The sequence below is a fragment of the Sciurus carolinensis genome, chromosome X (genome assembly GCF_902686445.1).
Source record: "Sciurus carolinensis chromosome X, mSciCar1.2, whole genome shotgun sequence".
Taxonomy (NCBI): Eukaryota; Metazoa; Chordata; class Mammalia; order Rodentia; family Sciuridae; genus Sciurus; species Sciurus carolinensis.
The window spans coordinates 73,084,063-73,091,995 of NC_062232.1; positions in this window are offsets into that span (position 1 = coordinate 73,084,063).

Consider the following 7,933-nt stretch of genomic DNA (forward strand, 5'->3'; position numbering starts at 1 on the left):
TCTTGATGAAGCAGTAATAAATTTTATTTAAATATTATCACTTGAATACAGGCATTATTTTGTGGAAGAAAATAAATATGCACAAAGCACTTTTGCTGGATACTAAGGTACAAAGTTTACCCCAGGAACTCTACTTGTGCCATTATTTGGGCTGAACTGTATGCTTTTTTCATGAAATGCCAATTTTATTTGAAAGAAGAATTGATAAATTATGATTACTGAAACCTGGGTACTTGGCAGTTATTTTCTTGAAAATTAATAATTGTGTCTGTTTCTTAAAAAAGGCCGTTTGTACAAATCATCACTAATGATAATTTCAGTGCTTAAGACAAAATTCAAATTTTAGAAAAATTTCATCTGCCACTGTAAGACTGATGTATTTCCTGTCCCTCAAAATTTTAATGAAAACTACAGAACACTAAAGAAAGAAATTGAAGAAAACCTTAAAAGATAGAAAGATCTTCCATGTTCTTGGATAGAAAGAATTAATATTGTCAAAACGGTCATTCTACCAAAGGCGCTATACAGATTCAATGCAATTCCAATTAAAATTCCAATGACATTCCTCATAGAAATAGAGAAAGCAATCATGAACTTCATATGGAAGAAGAAGAGACTTCAAATAGCCAAAACAATCCTGAGCAGAAAAAGTGAAGCAGGAGGTATCACAACACCAGACCTTAAACTATACTACAGAGCAATAGTAACAAAAATGGCATGGTATTAGCACCAAAATAGACAGGTAGATCAATGGTACAGAATAGAAGACACAGAGATGAACCCACATAAACACTGTTACTTCATATTAGACAAAGGAGCTAGAAACATAATGGAGAAAAGATAACCTGTTCAACAAATGGTGCTGGGAAAACTAGAAATCCATATGCAGTGAAATGAAATTTTTTACCATGCAAAAACTCTACTCGAAATGGATCAAGGACTTAGGAATTAGACCAGAGACTCTGCATCAAATAGAAGACAAAGTAGGCCCAAATCTTCATCATGTTGGCTTAGGATCAGACTTCCTTAACAAGACTCCCAAAGCACAAGAAATAAAAGCAAGAATCGATAACTGGATAGATTCAAACTAAAAACTTTTTCTCAGCAAAGGATACAATCAATAGTGTGAAAAGACAGCCTGCAAAGTGGGAGAAAATGTTTTCCACATGCACTTCAGATAGAACACTAATCTATAAAACTTATAAAGAACTTACAAAACTTTACACCAAAAATACAAAGAACCCAATCAATAAATGGGCAAAGGAACTGAACAGACATTTTACAGAAGAAGACATACAGGCAATTAATAAATATAAGAAAAAGTGTTCAACATCTCTAGTAATTAGAGAAATGCATATTAAAACAACTCTAAGATTTCATCTTACTCCAATTAGAATGATTATTTTCAAGAACACAAATAATAATAGATGTTGAAGTGGATGTGGGAAAAAAGGCACACTTTTACATTGCTGGTGGAGTTGCAAATTGGTGCAGCCACTCTGGAAAGCAGTGTGGAGAATCCTCAAAAAACTTGGAATGGACCCACAATAGCAAGATTGTAGGACCAACCTAGATGCCCTTCATCAGATGAATGAATAAAGAAACTGTGGTATATATACACAATGGAATATTATTCAGCCATAAAGAAGAATAATATTATGCCATTTGCAGATAAATGGATGGAATCGAAGAATATCATGCTAACTGAAATAAGCCAATTCCAAAAAACCAAAGGTCAAATGTTTTCCCTGATAAGTGGAGAATGATATATAATGGGTGTGGTGGGGTGGGGAGTGAGAGAAGAATGGAGGAACTTTAGATTATGTAGAGGGAAATGAGAGGGAAGGGGGTATGAAAAATGTTGGAATGAGACAGACATCATTACCCTATGTACATGTATGATTACATTAATGGTATGAATCTACATTGTGTACAACCATAGAAATGAAAAGTTGTGCCCCATTCGTGTACAATGAATCAAAATCCAGTCTGTAAAAAAAATTAATGAAGAGATTTTTGGTAATATTAATAATGCCAACTTTTGATATCTTCAATACAATGTTTAAAACTGTGGAAAGTCTGCATAAAGCACTTTGTCTTTTTCCAAATGACTAATGAGTGATTTTGTGCAATCATGAATGGATAAATGATAAACAAGTGGGCTTCCATGTAACAGATTATGAAATGTTTATTGATATAGTTTCAAAGTCTACACTGCAGGTGACATTTAAAAATTTACTAAGCCAGGTATGAAGCCACGTGCCTCTAATCCCAGAAACTGTGTAGATTCAGGTAGGATTACAAGTTTGAGACCACTCCCAGTAATTTAGTGAGATCCTCAGCAACTTAGCAAGACCCTGTCTCAAAAAAAAAAAAAAAGAAAAGAAAAGAAAAAGAAAAAAGAATTGGGGATATAGCTCAGTGGTAAATGTCCCTCAGTTTCAATTCTTTGTACCGAAATAAAAAAACAAAACAAAACAAAAAAGAAAAAAATAGCACCAATAACAACAACAAAAAAACCTAACAGAATTTTGAATTTGACCTAACTCCAGCAAATATTTTTCCCAAACTGATGCCTTTGCTGAGCCTTCAACAGGACATTCCATGATTCTATCAGAGTCACTGCTTCTGGGTAATGGTATACAACATTTTTCACCATGTCATATTGGATATCTTGACAATGCATTGGACATACTATACACCATTGTGGTGCAGCACTAGCAAAGACAATTAAAACAATGTTCTACTAAGGACGGACAAGTGACCCCTCAAAAAGAAAAAGAACTAATTAATCAACTTGTCATCCATGGTTTCCTGTTTACATCAAGGAATGGTACCATATAGAAGTATTGGATCTGTATTAGTCTTGGCTGCTAACACTGAATATTGATGTAGTTGCAGTAATTAGATTAACCTTTGCATACAGTATCCTCTAATTTCTGGCATGAGAAGAGCCTCCATCCCTACCCGCATGATCACTCTCTTAAAAGTTCTGTGGTCCAACAATCAGGAATTCTGTGGAAGGAGACTGGTTAAAATGCAGAAGAGATCATACTAGGTATCTGGTTTATGGAAAGATCCTCCATGGTAGTAGTCTGGTGGGAATTAATGTGTGGTACCTCTTCCCTAAACCATATTGTCAACAGTCCTCCAGTATTCCTGATCAATCAGCTGATCCACATGTCATGGACACAAATTCACTGTCATATTTATGACTTATAATTACTCTCTCTACATAAAGCAGAAAGTTGACAATAAAAGAGTACTACTAAGAGGTTTTCCCATTAGGAGGATTCCTTTTACCACTGTCTTTCAGGATCATCACTGAATGTGACTATAATAGAGCAACAGTATATTTCTAACTATTTCTATCATGCCAACCTATCAGAGACTAAGGTTTGAGTCCTTTTGACTCCTTTAGTCACTTTTAGAGATTCCCTTATAAGGTCATTCATTTGAGTTGAAAGAGATGATTATGTAACATTGAAGCAGTTAACGTGGGACTTTGGACCACCAATCATATAATTTACTCATGCCTTCTGAACTAATAGCTTAATGCTCAATGTGCCATCTCTATAACTTAGAATGATATTTCTGTACCTACCTGATCTTAGAACGTGCTGAATCTTGTTCTTATTGACAGTGGTGTCCCATGGTTGGGAAATCAGTCTCTATTATAACCCAGTAGTACACAAGAACTGTTGTTTCAAGTAGAGAGTAGTTTTCTGCTATAAAAGGCATAGTTCTATCCCCAGAATGGAAGAGGTCTATTCTATAGCTGTCTCATTAGAGATTGCCAAAGTATCCTCATTCAACACAGGTACTGCTAAGCAATTATTTTGATCGAGTGGTGGTGCTAATATTGATGTACTTCAATGAACATATTGTATGTGATACAATGGGTGCAACTGAAGCTATCATCATTTATGGTAGACTATCATCATCTACATAATTCGAATTTTCAGAGAACAGACCACTAAATCGAAAAGGGGTAATATGAGAACCCACTATCTTTGTATCCTATAAGTATGTGAAACTTATTTTTTCCTTTACAATACTCCAATCATTTTGGTGTTCTGACTGTTTTGGTGTGTGTATTTTGGGGGAATCAGTTTCAGAACTGGAACTCTTCCTGCCACAAAAGCCATTACTTCAGAACAAGTGTAAACTTTATGAAAGCTGCTAGATATATTTACTCTAATTTGACATTTGGCAACCTAAGAAATAACTACAGTGAAAATCTTTTCGAATCACTGAACCCAATTTATCACCAACTCTAATTCAAGAATCATGATAGCATTTGAAGTTTTATTTTATCTATGTCAGTTCAGATCTTATAAACAATAGTTCTTCTCAAAATGTCTGTGTATTCCTTTTTCCTAAGTGCAGAATTAGGCAGACAACTGGTCACAAGGTGACTAATTAATTCCTAGGAAATGCTAAAAAAGTTGGTGGTGTTTGAGGATGATGGAATAAATGGGCACCTGGGGCTCTGTGTTAAGCAAATATCCCTTTCCAAGAAGTCATTTAGGGGCAAGTGAATCTAAGGTAGGGCAAGAACTACTTTCACTGAACCTATTTCTTTCTTTTTTTTCAAAACTAAAATGAATATTATGCAAAGAATGCACGCTCAATTTGAGTAATTGCTTTTTAATCACTATTATATATTGGCATTTGGAGCACAGTAAATAGGAAGAAAAGAAAAAAGAAAAAAAAGTAAACATTTGGAATGATTTTTTATCCAGATAATTTAGCATTGGGCATTTAGGTACTATTTTAATATACTGATAATACCTATTTTATCTTTAATAATAATAGTTAACACATAATAATCAGTTGCTATGCCTTAATGTAGTGCCAGTTATTTTGTATATATATTTGTGTGTGTTACACACACACACACACACACACACACACATTTTTATCCTCAAATCACTTCATGAAGTGTTTTTTTATCGTCCCTTGACACATAACCCATAAGCAATACACTTGCGTTCATATTGTTACTACACATATGGTCAGTGACTTAGGATGGTCGAATTTACGATTGTTTGATTTAACAATAGTGTGAAAGCAGTATGAATTCATTAGAAATCATACTTCAAATTATGAGCTTTGAATTTTCAAATTTTCCCAGGATAGTGATATGCAATATGCCACTAACTCATTGATGTTGGTCAGTGGCAATGAGCTACCACTGCCAGTCAGTCAAAAAACCACAAGAGTAAATATATTACACTCTATAATCCACTGTATTGCCAAGTTATGAATGTCAATAGAATAGGTGTATTAAATGAATTTTCAACTCATGATGAGTTTATTAGAACATAACCCCACTGTAAATTGAGGAGCATCTGTAATGATAAAGACAATATATTTTGTATTCCAGGATAATCTTTAAATCTCCTCTGGATTTTAGATATTGGTATCAGAATTACATTATATGTTATTTTCTACTTTTATTAACATAAATTGTGAAATTTCCTAATATAAATAACATGCCGGAAAAACATTAAAAGTATCAATTTTTAGGAGAAGTCTGGATTAATCATTCTATTTGAAAACATTACAAATGTAGCTTCATAAAATGGGGTCAAACTGCTGTTAACAATGTCATTAATAATTGTGGTTATAGAAATTCTATTTTAAGTTATGATTGCAAGTGTCATAGGGCAGTTGTGCTGCTGTCATGTTAACACAAAAGTGATAAATGTGACTGGCCCTTATTCACTTGTATCTTAAAAAACCATAAACTCACTAGTGTGCTATTGTATTATGCTGAATATATAGTTGAGTGGCATATGTAGGACATCTGGGATCAAGATTCATCATTGCTTTCTTATTATGTTGTTTTCAGTTGTGTTGCTCTGCTTATTCCCAGAAATAGCATTTTCTTTTTATCTCAACTAAAATTCTTTAATTTGTATAAGAATAGTCATGCTAATGTAAAATCTGACAAAAATCCTATTATAGGCCTGGTATAAAAAATTTTTCTCTGGATTTAAATTTTTTTTACACTCAAGGTATGAAAAATAGTTTTTAAATATATATATATAACTTTTTATATATATAAGTTTATATATATATAACTTTTATATAACTTTTTTTAAGTTAATATATATAACTTATATATAACTTTTTTTAAGTTATATATATATAACTTATATATAACTTTTTTAAACCATTCATCTGTTAAAGAGCACCTGAGTTGGTTCCATAGTTTAGGTATTATGAATTGAGCATTATAATTAATTAAAACAAATTTAAAATTTTTTTAAATTGTATTTTTTTGTTGTTTGTTTGTTTTTTGGTACAAGGTATTGAACTCAGGGACACTTAACCACTGAACTATATCCCCAACCCTTTTTCATTTTTTATTTTGAGACAGAGTCCCTCTAAGTTACTTAGGGCCTCACTAAATTGCTAAGGCTGGCTTTAAACTTTCAATCCTCTTGCCTTAACCCCTCAAATTGCTGGGGTTACAGGCATGTGCCACCCTGCCTGGCAAAATGTCATATTCTTTACCTCTTTAGCATACTTTTGATCCATAGTAATTTCAGTAACCTTGTGAATGATATTTTCAGATCTCTTCCATCTTAGTTTCTGGAACTTTTCAGTTAATTTCACTTTACCCTATCTCATTTTCTCATTGTCATTGTCAAATTCAAGACCTTACCATTATCAAAAACTGTAATGCCTCCATAATCGTGAGTTTATACATCTCAGTCTCCAATTGCTAAAACCTGATTTTTCTAGCTACTTGTCTTAATATCCCAGTTCCAATAATTATAGTACTGTACCAAGATTTACAATGTATTTACACTACTAACTTCTCATTCTCTTTTACCACCCATATCCTCATCTCCCTTCTTTCCAGGGTAAATTTGAATATTTATTATAATCACTTTTTAATACAATCAACTCCTTTGCCCTTTTCTGTTTTTTTTTTTTACTCATATGACAAACTACATCCTTGGGTACATTTACTTCCATAAACTCACGAATTCGAAATTACCTATAGTAATAAATAAATAAATCTACACTGCCAGATCCATTTTGAATTCATGACCATGAGTACAACTAATTGTTTAATGCTTCTTACCATACTCTTTCTTGTCTATTCACTATTCTATCCTTCTAAACAATTATTTACACATTTTCTCCAAAAATTCTCTCCCTCTTTAATCTCAGCTAAAGGCTTTACAAAGCAACAAAAAAGCAAAAATTTTCAGATGACAATGTTCATAATTTCCAAGCACACGTATCTAAATGTATCTGAACCCACCTGCTCTTTCTACTTGTACTGAACAGGAACTGAGCATTTCCCTAAACAAACAAAAAACACCATTTAAATACTGGAGCACTAACATTTCCAGTCAGAGAAATTAAAAGGAAACATCAACAAAACGTATGCATAATAAGTTAGGATTCATCAGGAAAAGTATGAGTGCAGTTGTTTTGGAATCAAACTGGAAAAATACAGAGAGAGTTGAAGAAGTGATCACCATGTCAAATACTTACTATATCAAGTAATGTGATAGCCCATAATCGATCATTACACTTAAGAGTATGGATATAAATACTGAACTTGACAAGATTTTAATTAGAGCTGGTGTGGTGGCATAAGCCTCTAAGGCCAGCACTGGGAGGCAGAGGTAAGAGGATCACTAGTTACAGGCCAGACTCAGAAAATTAGACCCTGTCTCAAAATTTAAAATAAAAAATTAATAGACCTGGGAATGTGGTCCATTGGTAGAGTTTCATTCCTCAGTATAAAAAAAAAAGGTTTAACAAGAAGAATTGGAATAAAATCTCCATTATATACATACATGCATTCAAAGAAGTATTAGAGGAAAGGATGAGTAGGCAGTACGAATGGGTTTCTACAATAAGGAAGTTTTATTTTAATAGGGAACCAAATTTGGTGCCTGGA